At 41.8% G+C, this 15548-nt stretch overlaps 1 protein-coding gene across 3 annotated transcripts in view; it reads left to right on the forward strand.

Annotated features, from left to right (window-relative positions):
- The window catches only part of LOC129722173 (uncharacterized), a 71625-nt gene that overhangs the window by 42769 nt on the left and 13308 nt on the right, over positions 1–15548 (forward strand). The window lies entirely within an intron of this gene.

The following is a 15548-nucleotide window of genomic DNA, read 5'->3' on the forward strand; positions in this document are numbered from 1 at the left end:
TTTTTTTACTCGAATATAATGCAACTTCTTTTGTCAATGCAATAGATTATATCAAGGAAATATTTATTGACTGTTGCTCATAGAAGCTGCATTGCACTGCCTACGGAACAGTGAAAATGCTGTTACAGTGATTTCCAAGTAGATGGAACCGGTCAATACTCCGGATCCAGAGTCAATTACTGAAGAAAATGAGTTGAGCTGCCATTGAACTGAAACTAAATTTGGAAGCCAAACTATATGGATGGCTGCCAATGCTCTAGTGATAACACAGTCAAGTCGGGGCACCGAATCGACTGAGGATGTTTTCTAGCCTTCTAGACAGTCCAAACAGCCACAATTCACACATAATGGCTGACCAACTGTCGTGCAGAAAAATTCACGGCAATTGGTGTAATTTATATTTGATATACGTATTGTGTGCAACACACTAAAAATGTAAACGAAACTATCATGTGAGAACTGCCAAGTACTTAACGTTATTACATACACCATGTTGACATACATTTATCGCCTATGCTTTCCATCTCATGCCACCAAAGAACCGCAGTCTTTTGTCGTTGTTAACCTGGAAATCAAAAGTTACAGACAAATCCCCATTCATCTTGCGCACGCATCTTCTCTAGTAAACAAAAAATCGCACTTCAGTGCTTTCTCAGCAGCAGCTTTCGTTGAAGTGCCGTGCAGCGGGGTAATTAACGCAATTGCACTGGTTAACACGGCAGTAGTTTAATTATGCTACAAATCGAACTGAACGCAGCCCCAGCCGGTCAAAGTGGTAACCTTCATCGAGATAGAATGATGGTGCTGTTCACTCTGCCAGCGGTGGTGAATATAATTGACATTGATGCTGTGGTGTTGATCAAAATTTTCAACAGTTCTGCCGGTCGGATTCGGATGGAAAGTATTTTATTGAGAGGTCACTAAATTAAAAAGCACGCTTAAGAGGTTTACCACTTCCTATCTGAAGAGGTGCAGTTTTCAGTTTCCACTCGGGCATCAGAGCAAGCGACTTGTTTATAGGTCACTAAGCGGGATCGCACCTAACAACGTAAGGCGGTTAGCTGTTTGATACCAGTTTTTTTGCGATCATGTGAAGATGTTCGTAAATAGGAGAAAAAAAAGACACGTACATGTACCGGTCAGTCTCGCAACTAAACTATGCCGGCTCGGTCACACACAGGGAAGAGGATGAATCTCGGTGTGTACTTACATTCTTCAATCACTTTGAAACACTTGACTGACTCGGTCGTGTGTGGTGCTGTTGAAATAAAGTGAAATAGCTCAGAAAATGCTCGTCAATGGGTAACCTGATGAGCTTTAGCTCTCCCCTGTGGATCTCCATTACGGAGTGGCGCCCCGCCATGTGAAGCAGGAAAAAGAGTCTTTCCCCAAGCTGGAACGTGCCAAGCATGCAATGCTGCTCGGGAGTGGGAAACTCGATCACCGCACTGAAGATGATCTCTTTTTTTTGCTGCTAATATCATAGTAAACACTTGTAGGGTACATAGGGGTGAACTGCATATTCATCGGTCTGATCAGAGCCGTAGCTACTCCGTTTTGCGTGGTGGGGCAGAGAATTTTTATTTAATAAAATGTTATTTTTTTTTTTCAGAGTAAGCAGAAACCGTGATGTGCTTGGCAAAATAAAGTACCTTTACGCGTCCAACGGAGTACCCGGGTACTCACAAACTAAAATTCTTATAACTTTTGCAGTTTTCCTCCTATTTCGATAGTCTTAGCACCAAAAGAGTCAGAAGCTCATTTTTTGAGAAGCGTTAGTGGTGTCCCGGAAGAGTTTTCTAGTTCCCGAAAATCCGGTTTTTCGGGTTCATATTCCAAAAAAAAAAAAAACAAACTGCTAATATGCGTATAGTTAAAAGAAAGCAGGGATATATACTTCAGAAATTTTGTCTTACAGTGACGAGCCAGCTTGTTGCTAAAAACCTTTTTATTGAAGGAAAAAAATCTGCAAATTTTATTGAGTTTGCTAACCTAAATAAGCAGGTTCACATAGTGTAATTGAGTTTCAGGGGACCAACTTCTTACGCAAGTTTAGCCATTTTTACTCTAACTGAGTAAGAGCTTCGTTCATTTATTTTGTATTCAAACCCATCCGTAAAAATACTCACCTCCATTGACGAGTAATGGAAGATATATAGCAGGGTGCCAATGAGATGTTTGAAAAAAATTACCTTCGAATATCGTTTAACGGTAGGGTTCAAAAGTTTAGTTATCTCGAAAAAAGTCCCCATGCAAAATTCTCTGAAAATGGAGCGATTCAACCGTCAGTCTAAATTCTAAATTTTACGATAGGCATTGTTTGATCAGTGTTTACCATCAGACCGGATAGAGCGTGGAATGCCCAGTCCGTAGTCCGGTCAGACTACAATTTTTATAGTCCTATTTCGAACCGAAACGGAACAGAGTTGTCCGGGCCAGGTAACGGACTGGTTATGTTTCCGAGGTGTGAAAAAGTCCGGCCAAAATATATTGAACTGAACATGAACATGAATCACAAGAAGCAATTAAGATTTGAAAAAACTAGTCTTGTGTGTCATTTTTTCCCACGATTTGTTCAATTTAAGAAATCAAGAAGTGGGAAATAGCAACTTCTGGGAAAACTGGTCCAATTTTACAGCCAAACTTGTATTGCATTGTTCTGATGTAATCAAACATATAAAACTGTGATTGGTTCTTTCTTAAAAATGACACTTAAAAACCAATAACATCCGAAACGGAAGTATGGGGATCGTCAGTTCCAACTTTGACGCGAATCAGGTTGGCTCACCAGAAAATTGAATAATTTATTCTTTATATGAGCTTGACCAAAAAATTTACTGATATCGTTAACATAGAAAAAACTGAAGACTATTCAACAACAAATGCTTATTGCTTATATTTCAGATTTTTCTATTGGATTTTTTCCCCTAGTATCAATCACATACATTAGAAAATTGCGTGGTGGGGCAATGCAAACGCGTGGGGGGCTAAGCCCCCTAGCCCCCCCGGTAGCTACGGGCCTGGGTCTGATGTTACTTTTAGTTCGAAGTTGTACTTTGTTTCTCAGAAAAAAGGTTCAAGGTTCCATTTTTTCAACATATTATTTTTTATAATATTTCTTCAGTCATAGAGACATAGAGTTCTTCTGTAGTTTCTAGTCTTTGAAATTTGATAAAAATAAATCCAATTAAAAACTTAACAAGCTCCTGATTGTTTATTTAAAGATGAAAGTCGAATACGACTGTGAACCGTGAATAAAGTTCAGTGGATCAATTTTATTATTAAATTTACTCTTATATTTGTTCTGGGCTGTATCTGATTTTAATACGAAAGTTTAATGTTCGAAACAAAGGATGTTCGAATAAGAAACGGGAATGCGAATTCACGATCTCTTCGTACAAATTTCAATCGAATAAAAGCAAGCAAAAATAATCATTTGACGATGGTCTTTACTTCACCATGATAAGGGTTTCTCAATCATGGTCGTCATAATCGTCCTGACAGATCAACAACGACCATGAATTGGACGTAGCGCTCTTTAGGTTGAGGCCACTGACTCCGAATCTCGGCAGTAAATTTTAATAATCTCGACTCGTTGGATCGTGAATCTTTCCATTATGGAATGGCAAACCTTACTTACTTACTTTACTTTAAAGGCGACAGACCGATTATCGATCCAATGCCGAATCCAGAATACGTCGCCATGTCCCTCGGTCTTGGGCTGCTATCCTCCAATCGCCCCTAACACCTATTTCGCGTGCATCCTCGTCGACAGCACACATCCAACGAGTGCGGGGTCTACCTCGAAGTCGTCGACCTCTATCGGGATTCCTGCTAAAAATAGTCTTCGCTTGACGCTCATCCGGCATTCTCGCTACATGCCCAGCCCACTGAAGCCTGCCGTGTTTTATCCGCTTGACTATATCCGCCGATTTGTATGCCTGGTACACTTCATGGTTCATGCGTCTGCGCCAAACACCGTTTTCTAGTTTGCCGCCAAGGATTGAACGCAAAATCCTACGCTCAAAAACACCAAGAGCTCGCCGATCAGCCTCTTTCAGCGTCCATGATTCATGGCCATAGAGGGCCACCGGAAGAATCAGTGTTTTATAGAGTGCAAGTTTAGTTCGGATTTGCAGACTGCGGGACCTTAGTTGGTTACGTAATCCGTAAAAGGCCCTGTTTGCGGCTGCTATCCGCCTCTTTATCTCACGGCTAACCTCGTTGTCGCATGTCACTAATGTGCCCAGGAGAACAAATTCGTCGACTACTTCAAATGTTTCCCCATCTAGCACCACCGCAGCACCAACCTCCGACGGACTACCACGCACTCTGCCAGTCACCATGTATTTCGTTTTGGCAGAGTTTATGACAAGCCCTAATCTCGCAGCTTCTCTCCTGAGAGGTCCGAAGGCCTTTTCCACAGCTCTACGGTTGATACCAATGATGTCGATATCGTCCGCAAAACCGAGAAGCATGTGGGACTTCGTAATGATGGTGCCGCTTCTCTGCACACCAGCCCTCCGTATAGCACCTTCCAATGCGATGTTGAACAATAAGTTCGACAGCCCGTCACCCTGCTTCAAACCATCTAACGTGACGAACGAGTCCGATATCTCACCGGCTATCCTGACGCTTGATGTAGAACCTTCAAGGGTGGCACGTATCAGCCTAATCAGCTTTGTTGGGAAGCCATGTTCCATCATAATCTGCCATAACTCATTTCTCTTGACTGAATCGTACGCTGCCCTGAAGTCTATGAACAGATGGTGCGTCTGCAAGTTGTATTCTCGAAATTTATCGAGGATTTGTCGCAAGGTAAACGTTTGGTCCGTCGTGGAGCGTCCCCCTCGAAAACCGCATTGGTACTCGCCAACAAAGGTCTCCTGCAACGGCCTCAGTCTGTGGAACAGGATGCAGGAGAGAATTTTGTACACGGTATTGAGAAGTGTTATGCCCCGATAATGCTACAGTCCAGGCGATGGCCTTTTTTGTAGATCGGGCATATGAGACCCTCTAACCAGTCCGAGGGCAATTCTTCATCAGACCACACTCTCAGCATGATCCGATGGATGGCACGATACAGCTGTTCGCTCCCGACTTTGAAGAGTTCGGCGGGAATGCCGTCCTTCCCAGCTGCCTTGCAGTTTCTCAGCTCTTTCACTGCTTTCTTCACCTCGTCCATGGATGGTGGATCCATAGCTTGACCATCATTCTCAATAGTCATCCTGCTCCTTTCGACTCCACTGTTTCCCTCACCGTTCAACAGCACACTGAAGTGTTCCTCCCAACGCCTGGCCACCTCTGTTTTATCGGTTATCAGGTTCCCCTCCCTATCGTTGCACATGACAGGGGCTGACACGTTTCGATTCCTGATTCCGTTGACCTTCTTGTAGAAGCTCCTCGCATCGTGCCTGGAGAAGCAACCTTCCGCCTCCGCAAGAATACGCTCCCAATGCTGTCGTTTCTTCCGGCGGTGGAGTCTCTTTTCAGCGGCTCTTGCATCTCGATATCTACCCATGCTCTGACGAGTCACAGCCGTGGCCAACATGTGACCCCTGGCGCGGTTCTTCTCTTCCGTCACTCGCTGGCACTCAGCGTCAAACCACTCATTGGGCGCAGCTGCCGCAGTTGTACCCAACACTTCTCGCGCTGTAGTGCTGATCGAACTGTGGATGTGCCTCCACTGTTCATTCAGGTTCCCTTCACCTCTTTCCTCAATCCGTTCATCAACTTTCTGCGAGTACTCTGCAGCTACTCCTTCAGTTGATAGCCGCTGGATGTTCAACTGCATCCTCCTCGTTGCCTTGGATTTCAGCACGTTGGACAGCCTGCCGCAGATTTTGGCTACTACGAGATAGTGATCCGAGTCAACGTTCGGTCCTCTGAACGACCTCACGTCTGTAACGTCAGAAAAGTGCCGTCCATCAATCAGAACGTGGTCAATTTGAGAGCAAAGCTCTCCATTCGGGTGCATCCAGGTGTGCTCACGTATGTTCCGGCGTGCAAAATAAGTGCTACAGATAGCCATCCCCCTAGCTGCAGCGAAATTAACAAGCCTCAGGCCATTGTCGTTCGTAGTAGAGTGGAAGCTTTCCCTACCAGTTACGGGGCGGAAGAAGTTCCTGCCCGACCTGTGCATTTGCATCTCCGATGACAATCTTTATATCGTGTCCTGGGCACTCATTGTATGTCATTTCCAGGAGCTCATAGAACTCCTCCTTTTCGTCATCGGGTTTCTCGTTGGTCGGTGCGTACACATTTATTAGGCTGTAATTGAAGAATTTGCCCTTAATTCTCAACACGCATATACGGTCACTGATCGGCCTCCATCTAATGACACGCTTCATCTGTTTTCCAATTAGCACGAAACCGACTCCTCTTTTTGCTTTCACGCCGCCACTATAGTAGATGTGGTACTTAAATGAAGTGTCCGCAATAGGATCTACTGCTCGGAATTCGCGTTCTCCCGATTTCGGCCACCGCACCTCTTGGATAGCTGCAACCTCCACATTCACCTTCCGCAGCTCTCTAGCCAGGATACTTGCGCGTGCCGGTTCGAGTAGAGTCCTTACATTCCAAGTACCGAGTTTCCAATAATCGTTGTCCTTTTTCGTTCGCCTAGGTCCATGCCGATTATTCCGTTCCATATTTATATCTGGATTGTTCGTAGTATTTAATATTCAGTATGCTGCCTTACTAGGGCTGCGATACCTAGTCTCGCGACGGGGCTGCCGTCTTTGATATAGCTGGCGAGACACCGCGTTTCATGATTCAGCCGCCCGCTCCGGATCAGACGCTGTTGTACGCCGCCCCTAACATAGGGAAACAGCCGCGTACGTTCCCCCTTCCCAGTCAGCATACGACCAAAGTTTCCACCGGGGTTGGTTACCCGATCTCCGCTAAGGTTACTCGTATCCCGGTCGGCACCACGTGGAGGTTGGGATAGGAGTTGCTGGACAGAGGTGAATGACCACAATAGGATCTCAAGTGACACGTGTCCAACCATTCGCCAACCGAATGGCAAACCTTACTGAAGAAAAATGTCAGGAGGAACAGGAAAAAACATGGCGTCATTTGCTGTCCCTATCGGTCTACTTTTGCAGCGCTCTTATTGAAAATCCTCTTATTTTGGTAGAAAACAGGTTGAAATTTTAACTCAAACATTAGATATTTTCAATTGAATTTATGAAAACTTAACAATTCTGGTTCGTCTTTTGAGACTATCCACAAATCCGGTGATTTTTCAATGTCTTCATATCAGCAGAACTGCTGATCTGCCAGACCATGTACCATCGATGGGAACAAGTAATAATCTGATAGCGCAATATCTGGGAAATATAGTGGTTGACGTATGACTTTCCAATTGAGCGTTTCTGTGTAAGTTCCAACGACTTTGGTAGTGTGAGGCCGACCGTTATCATGCAGTAGAATCATTTTTTTGTGTCTGCTCGTTTTGTGGCCGTTTTTTGCGCACTGCTCGGCTTAATCGCGTCAATTCTAGAGAGAGAAAAATTTCAAAAGGTCCTATCTGCTTTGATCGATTTTTTCATCGATCACTTTCATTCAATCACCACAACATATAAAACACCTTTTATGACACGTTATTTACTAAAGCTGAACCATTACCAAAATGAAAAGACACTCCGGAAAAAACGATGAAGCAGATAGGATCTTTTGAAATGTTTATCTAGAATTGAATTCGACCGTTCCGTTCTTCAGTGAGAGTTTCGTTCGATTTCAAAAGCTCATAATACATAACACCGACCTGGTCCCACCAAATATACAGCATAACCTTCACTGCGTGTATATTCGGCCGAGCCGATGACGTAGAAGGATGACAGCGAAGTTCTCATGACTTTCTTCTCTTTGGGTGACTGTAGTGAATGCATTATTCATCACCCGTCTCGATGCGATGTAGAAAGCCCTTTTTTCGCTGCTGGAGTAGTTGTTCACAAGCGCAAAAACGACGTTAAACTTTCCTTGGCATCAAATTGTAAGAAACCCAAGTTCGTTGTTTTTGGAACTCCTAATACCGAAGCAAGCTGTTCCTGCGTCTGGCATGGATTCTCATCAAGCAATTCCTCCAATTTAGTGCCTTCGAAAGTTTTTGGTCTTCCGTCAGGCGGACAGTCGTCGACATCAAAATTACCGTCTTTGAAACGACGGAACCAATCACGCAACATAGGTCCAGCAGCATTTCCGTTAACCTTTTTTTAACTCTCGATGCAATTCAGCCTCCTCTTTGAATAAAATGAGAAAAGTGGTGCCTTTGCAAGTGACGATTATTTGTCATAAAATTAGACATTTCCACACAACTTAAAGTATGTGACGTCACAATAGAATGATTAACGCATCGAAGCGGTTTGTTCCCCATATGTTTCAGCTTGGTTGATTACAATTAAATTCCTACATCTTGTCTGTCGTTTTAATACCGTCAATATTACTTATAGGTTGTAAATGGGCGATCCTGTAGCTCCCCGTCTCACTTTCTTCATATTAGAATACAGTTACTTTGATTGAATCTTAAGACCAGAAAAGCTGTTTTTAGTGCTCTATCAGTTTAATGGTAGGAATTCTGACGAATAACAGACGTATTTTTCATTTTTCCTCCATCCCCCTTATTTTACTTGCGTTATTCAGCAGCAGCAAAATTTTTTTACAATGCTAAGAAATTTTTATGTGTGATTCCCTTATGTGAGCTTCTAATTTATAGCTCGATTACGTAAAAACAGATAAACAATTTTTTTACGATTGTTGCAAAATCAACAACGTTGTTTTGGATGAAATTTAATATGATCGTCTCGGATCTATAGAATGCATATCATGTCATTATAAAATGTTCATGCTGCCTGCTGACAAAATTCAACTGATAACTTTTTGATGGTCTATGAAATAAATAAATAATATTTCAATTTAAAAATGATATAAAAATATTTACTAAAGAACGTCTGAATTATTACGAATTATTGTTATTACGAATGATATCCTGATTATTTGTTGACATCTGTATAGCGATATCAAGTAATAACTTTTTTGTGATTTTCTTTGGTATATTTGTTCCATTATTCATTTATTTAAGCCGACGTACGCAGAGAATGCACGGCTTCAACACCCAATTTCCACGAATCATTGGAAAAATATACAATCGACCAGCAAGTATAGTAAACTGGATGAATTTTTTCCGATATTTTTTAAAATAAACTATTTTGCACAACGCTTCAATTCTCATATTATCACCTGAATTACTGTTCTATTGTTAATGCTTTTCTTGAAAGCACGTAGTTGCATAACGTCACAACAGGTTACCTAGATTACAACTGCACTGCCGCGCGTAGCAATTGTGTTATTACGCGTAAATGGTAGCTAACAATGCATAGTTTCGTAACAATGGATGAGCTCAACAACTTTGTTCTGATAAACTGCTGGAAAACATCCAAACATATTGTCCCATCTCGTAAGAAGCAATGTTATAAAGTAAGGTTGAAGTAGAATACTTTTACAAGAAAGTTAACCCGGCTGCTTGCGTGTCAGTCATTTTGAAATCGGATTTGTTTCGTATTTACCGCTTGTTAAGCACAGTATCAACAAATCGTAATAAACATCACACTGCTGTGCATTTGCAGCAGCATCAAACCTCAGTTGCAGTTTGTTTATAACCATTCATTATGCTCTTCCAAAAACATTAAGTAGTCTTGAAAAAGGCCGATTGCTGCAATTGCAATTTTCATTCAATTATTGCATAAATGCTTCATGATCATATATACCCGCTACACGCTGTCATTGGTATCCGCTGCCCCTGTATCAGCTAGCCCAGCTGCTATCTATGCTGAGATCCGCTGCAACTAGTGCGCTATCCATTGCTATGCCACAGCTGTGGCCGCTATCCGCTATCGCTGCTATCCACTGCACTGCTACTGCTGCTGCTAAGGGATGACTGCTGTTGTCGCTGTCTAGAACTATTATGAGCGGCTTCGGCTGAAACAGGCTCTTATATAGGCCAAATAGCATATTCTAATTTGCAAGGTATATGATTTCGTCGACCGTGCTTGGGAAGCAATCATATAACGACCAATCAGAGGTCGAATTTTTCGTTTTGACAAGGCTTGATTATTTTTAATAGTACAATAGTTTAAATAATAAAATTACAATTATCTTCATTTGGGAAGAATCTTAAAAGATTTTCCAATCTATTGCTGCAAGAACGAAGGAAATCCATCGAATACTAACCGATTTATTAGCATTTGAAATTGGACATATTTTTCATTTTGTTCGGTTTTAGATTTTCATTTTACATCCCTATGCAGCCGAACTTCCTGAGAGAAGTATTCTACTTCAAAATGCTGATTTTTAATGGGTTTACCTTCACACGCACTGACGAAACTACCCATGCAGCATCAATCATAGTAACCCATGAGTCAGCAGAAAAAATTGACAGCTCTATCAGTTAAACTCTAACCGTGATGGTGAAAACAGTGCAGATACTTCGTTCAGAAGTCGCGTCGAAAACGGACATCGTGCGGCAGTTCGTAGACAACATCTTTTGACTATTGCGGTGGTGATGGACGACAAGACCTGTCTCCTCTGGATGGTAACGACCGGCAGGGCACTGCGTATTTCACCTCCCCCATCAAGGAAGTGAAGTGTGGTCCACGTGGCTCTGTGGTTAGCGATGTCGGTCGGCTAGCTCTCCCACATGGTTGTGATATCGGGTTCGATTCCCGATCGAGTCGAGGAAATTTTCTCGACTCAGCTCTGGGGTACGGTGTATCGTTGTACTTATCCTACACATACAAAATGTGCCAAAGCAATATCGATAACGAATTCTCTCAACTAATCTAGTTGATCGAGACTGCTATTAGCCCCAAGGCTAAGCGTGCGATATTGTTTTTTTTTTATGAAGGAAGTGAGCACCGAGGTGAAGTTCATTTCACACACCAAGTTCTCTAAGAAGGTGCTGCTGTGGCTGACAATCAGCGAGAAGGGGATGTCAAAGCCGCTCTCCTCCCTCTCCGGACTGGCCGTGAAAGAAGTACTAAGTGCCTGCCGGAAGTTGCGCCGTGTTTTGACCGGACCGGATTTTCACCGTTCGCCCATTACTCGAAGCGATCGTTGGAGGAGATGGAGCAGCTAAATATCGATGTGGTACCCAAGTTGGCAAACCCGCCAAACGTCCCCAAGTTGCGTTCGATCAAGGATTTCTGGGTAAACCTAAAGCCTAAGATCTACTTCAACATTTTGTCGCGAAAACTGAGGAGAAATTGGTAAATCAAGCTAAGAAAGAACTCAAAAAACATGCCTACACGCATGCTTTCGTCCGCCATGGAGAATGTTCTGGTTAATTACCGGAAGGCCGCACGCAAGGGGGTAGAATTCTTCTGCAAATAAACTAACATAATTACCTTCTATGGGAAATTCATCAAACTCAATTATCTGTCTTCTGTTTTTTACCACCATCCGAAAAAAGTCCTTTTTTACCGCGAACGTTAGGGTAACGGGGGAATTTTGACCAGCCTTAGGAAGTGGTTGCACAATTTATTGAAAACAAACACAATTTTTCAACATAAATACTTACTCTATAGTACCATTGTAAAGAGCTAAGTGTCTATTTAACATAGATCGTTCAACAATGCAATATATTGAAAAATATCCTAGAAATATCAAAAATTCTACTTAGTACCGAAAACATATTTTGGTCCACCAAATTTTTATTTTGGCCCACCTATATAGAAATATTTCGGAATAATTATATTTGAGATTATCTTCGGTGTTTTTAGAGCAGAAATAGTGGATTTGAGGAGGACATCCTTCGCCTGTAAGTTTTTTTAAATTTCGGCATCTAAAAATAAAAAAAATGGGCTTATAGCGGTTCGACAAGCATTCTCAGCCAATTTCAGATCGTTGATTGTGATAAATTAAGAAGTAATTATCTGTAAATTGTCACAAGCTGCTTCTTTGTTCAGCGCGCAACGGCCGAATGGTAAACAAAGAGCTGTCAAAACTTGGCAAGGCCAAAATATGTTTGCTTTAGAGAGAAACAAACAGATTTCGGTCATCCCTTGAACTACTATTTTAACTTTTTCTAACTTGTTAGAGCATAAAAACTGTCTCTATGGTTTTTATTGATGTAACTACAACAACGAATTGTTTCAAAAGCATGCATATTTGTTACAATACATTCCGGACGTTGACTTGTATATTACCATTTCCTCTTGACTTTTGGTTGACTCAGCCATGACTTTGAATACGTATGAACTAATTCCAAAATAATACTTCATAGAGTCAGTTTTTTTGCCGAAAATTACAGTGCAGTATGATTCTTAGGTGCAGTGCTGAGAAAAATCACCGCCTAGAAACTCAAACAGACTGATATCAAGCCAACCTTAGCGTCAAATATCTTTTCTATGCACAAACATAAACTGTAGCTAGACAACGGTCGCTAGACAGATCGTAATGTTGATTTTCGATGAACACGTTTGTTGGTATTCATTCCTCAGTCAAAGTTCACATTCGTTTATATGTTGTCAAAGTTGAAATTCATCATCATCATCACGGAAATGAGAACGATTATCAGTGTCAGTAACTTGTACTGAATATTTGTATTACGTTGAGCTCAGATGCAATATTCAATATTAAATTTCTGGGATTCGACAAGCAACCGACTGACCTAGACCAGTTCATACGTAATTACAGCAGCCATCATAGTATATAATTCATTAAATTTATTTAAATTATAATGTTTAATACGTTTATTCTAAGAAATGATATTTCTTATAAATAAGTTCAATCATAATCACAAACATATTATTTGAATTCATGAACAATTGATCAGCTAAAGCGACCTGTCTATTGGTGATGATTCTTGGTTTCTTCTGTGTAATTTCATCATCTTTGAATAAACCATGCTCATAAACTTCAAAAGAATGACTAGTACGGATATGCCGGATGATATTCCCGATGTCCAACACGACTTAGGAATGTTTGCATTCGCTCCCAACATCAATTTGATCTCGCCCACGTGCAATCAGCGGTAAAGCAACTTCCTGTAGCGTACGCTTCCCTAAAAGAAGGTTTTTAATGTTGAAGCACTATTTACAACGTTGAAAACATGTGGACGATAACCATACCTGCACAAAGCTTTCTAGTTTTGATAATATCGTTATCACGAGAAGAGCTTCCAGTTGGTATTGCTATCCATTTCAGATTATTTTCGAAATAAAAAAAATGTAACTGCACTTCAAAAAATATCAGTACCTCAAATCGAAATTGATTTTTTTGCCTTTGAGTTTCATTTTCACGGTTGCTATTTTTGAATTGATAGATGAACCAATCCGAATATCTTCTGTTTCGTTCTTGTTGGGTATTATATTCATTTTGAGACGTCAAGTAACGATGAACACTTTTGTTTACAACGCATATCGGATAGTGAAACCGATTGTCATGGTAATATGTATCACCTACACGACGAAAAAGCATAGTTTCAATGTTGTAAAACTCATTTGATAATTTTAACCACTGCTTAGGTGTGTTATTTCAACGATGCATGCATAGTTTTCTAATATTCATTGAAATTATCAAACAAAATGTGTTAAATGTGATGGGTGGGCCAAAATATGCAGGTGGACTAAAATACCCCCGTTACCCTAGTGTTGAACAAATAATGTGAAACGTGGTTCGCGATTGAACGAAAACTTTGATCGGTTGTCGGACGAATCTGGCAGAAACTCGTACTGTAGAATAGTAAGTCAAATTTATTTTCTGTGGCAGGAGATTGAAGTTATTGAATTGTTGAGTGTTATTGCCTGATTTTTCCATAAAATTTAAAGATTTAAAGTTAGTTTTTGAGGTTTCTATTTCATGAGAAACCAAAAGTAGACTAAAAGTAGATCCCATGGATTGATTGATAGACTTATTCATTGGTGATCTAAATTATTGTTATCTTTTCTGTATCATTTGTATTTGTAACGTTATTAGTAGGACACAAATGAGGTCTGCTCGAGAAGCAGGCCTAATTAAGATTTAATCAGTTTTATTTTGATTAGGAAAGATAAAATCTTCTCGAATCCTCAAGCTTTTCCAAATTACTAAATGTAAAATTGTCATTAAATATTCATATCTAGAAAGCGATCTGAGCGAATAAATCAACTTTCAGTCTACATGCAAATTTACAAGCAATTTTCCCCGGTTACCCCAGTCTCGCCAGCGAGTCTAGCAGCGAAGTAAAATCTGCCGTTGGTTGGTTGCAACAAGTTTTCCAGTTGAAAACCTCTCACACTCGATCTAACGTCGTCGTCGTCGTTGTGGGGCCACCCCACGACAGCACCGGCCGCTGTTGTGGCCGGTGTAAGAAAGCGCCATTCAGATTCTCCGCACAAGGCGCATAAGAAATGATCACCACCGACCGTCGCAATCCGTAGGAGCGCGAAAAAAAAGTAGCATGACACGCTGCCTCCTAAACAAGTGCAGCCGAAGGAGAGCGAGATCACAGATTGAGCAGCAGCATCAGCAGTAGTAGCAAACAAAAAAAAAGGTTATTCCATGCTAACGAAACGCCATGGCCGTGCAGAGACACATTTTTTTTTTGCTTTGCGCCACCAGAGCTAGCCAGTCAGTCAGTTAGTCAGCAGGCAAGCCAAAACGGCTTAAAGATTACCCTCCGCTGCTTGTGCCTGGTTGCATACCCACAGTCGGTTGCTGATCTCGCGAGTGTTAGGTTCGGGGAAAAAAGCGGTCAATCCGTGCGCACGTGGAATCGGTATCCGCTCAGTACGGCCCCCACTTGCCAGTAGTGGATGGTTATTCCCGTGAAGACATCATCAGGGTCTCGTGGTCGTGATTACGCGTCGCAGCAGAACAATAGAATTGGCCAATAATTGAGTGATAGACATCCAGAGCAGCGATGCTCTTTTGGGTCGCTTTCTGATGCATCTTCTCACGTGCGCGGCCTGAGAGGGTGTGAGTTGGTGCAGCGTGGGCTCGGCAATTAGTGGATTGTAGTTCAAGTGTACTCCACCGTGGAGCCTCTTGAGCAGGTAGCCCCATTCAACGTGGTTCAAAAATTCAGTGCAGTTTTGTGAATGACGGCACTCCGTGCCGGTACTGAGCCATTGTTTTGTGCAAGGCAGCAAAACGGCCAGTAATTAGTGCGGCTGTAAGTTCAATCATAAAACACCCTCCGCGGCCGGGTCATTGCCATTAAAGAGCTCCGACAGGTGCCAATCTTCGGAGTAAATAAAGCGAATCCGATTAAACATTAAACCAACACAGAAAGCGTTCGTTACGGCAATTACCGGTTGCTACGGCCTACCAGAGAAGAAGGCATCAAACAGAGCCACCTAAAGAGGCGAAATGTTGGAAAGACGACCGCACTTTATATTTGGATCAAGATGTGAGTAGAGTAGGCCGAATGCGTATATAGGTAACTTTGTCGGTTTATAAAAGAAAAACGTTTTCAGATTTTTCGTTTTACGGATCATCAAATGTTATGTAGTAGGTACATACGAACTACAATGACCAAATTGGTGCAGTCGAATTGTTCACGCACTATG

The sequence above is a fragment of the Wyeomyia smithii genome, chromosome 2 (assembly GCF_029784165.1).
Source record: "Wyeomyia smithii strain HCP4-BCI-WySm-NY-G18 chromosome 2, ASM2978416v1, whole genome shotgun sequence".
NCBI classification, from domain to species: Eukaryota; Metazoa; Arthropoda; class Insecta; order Diptera; family Culicidae; genus Wyeomyia; species Wyeomyia smithii.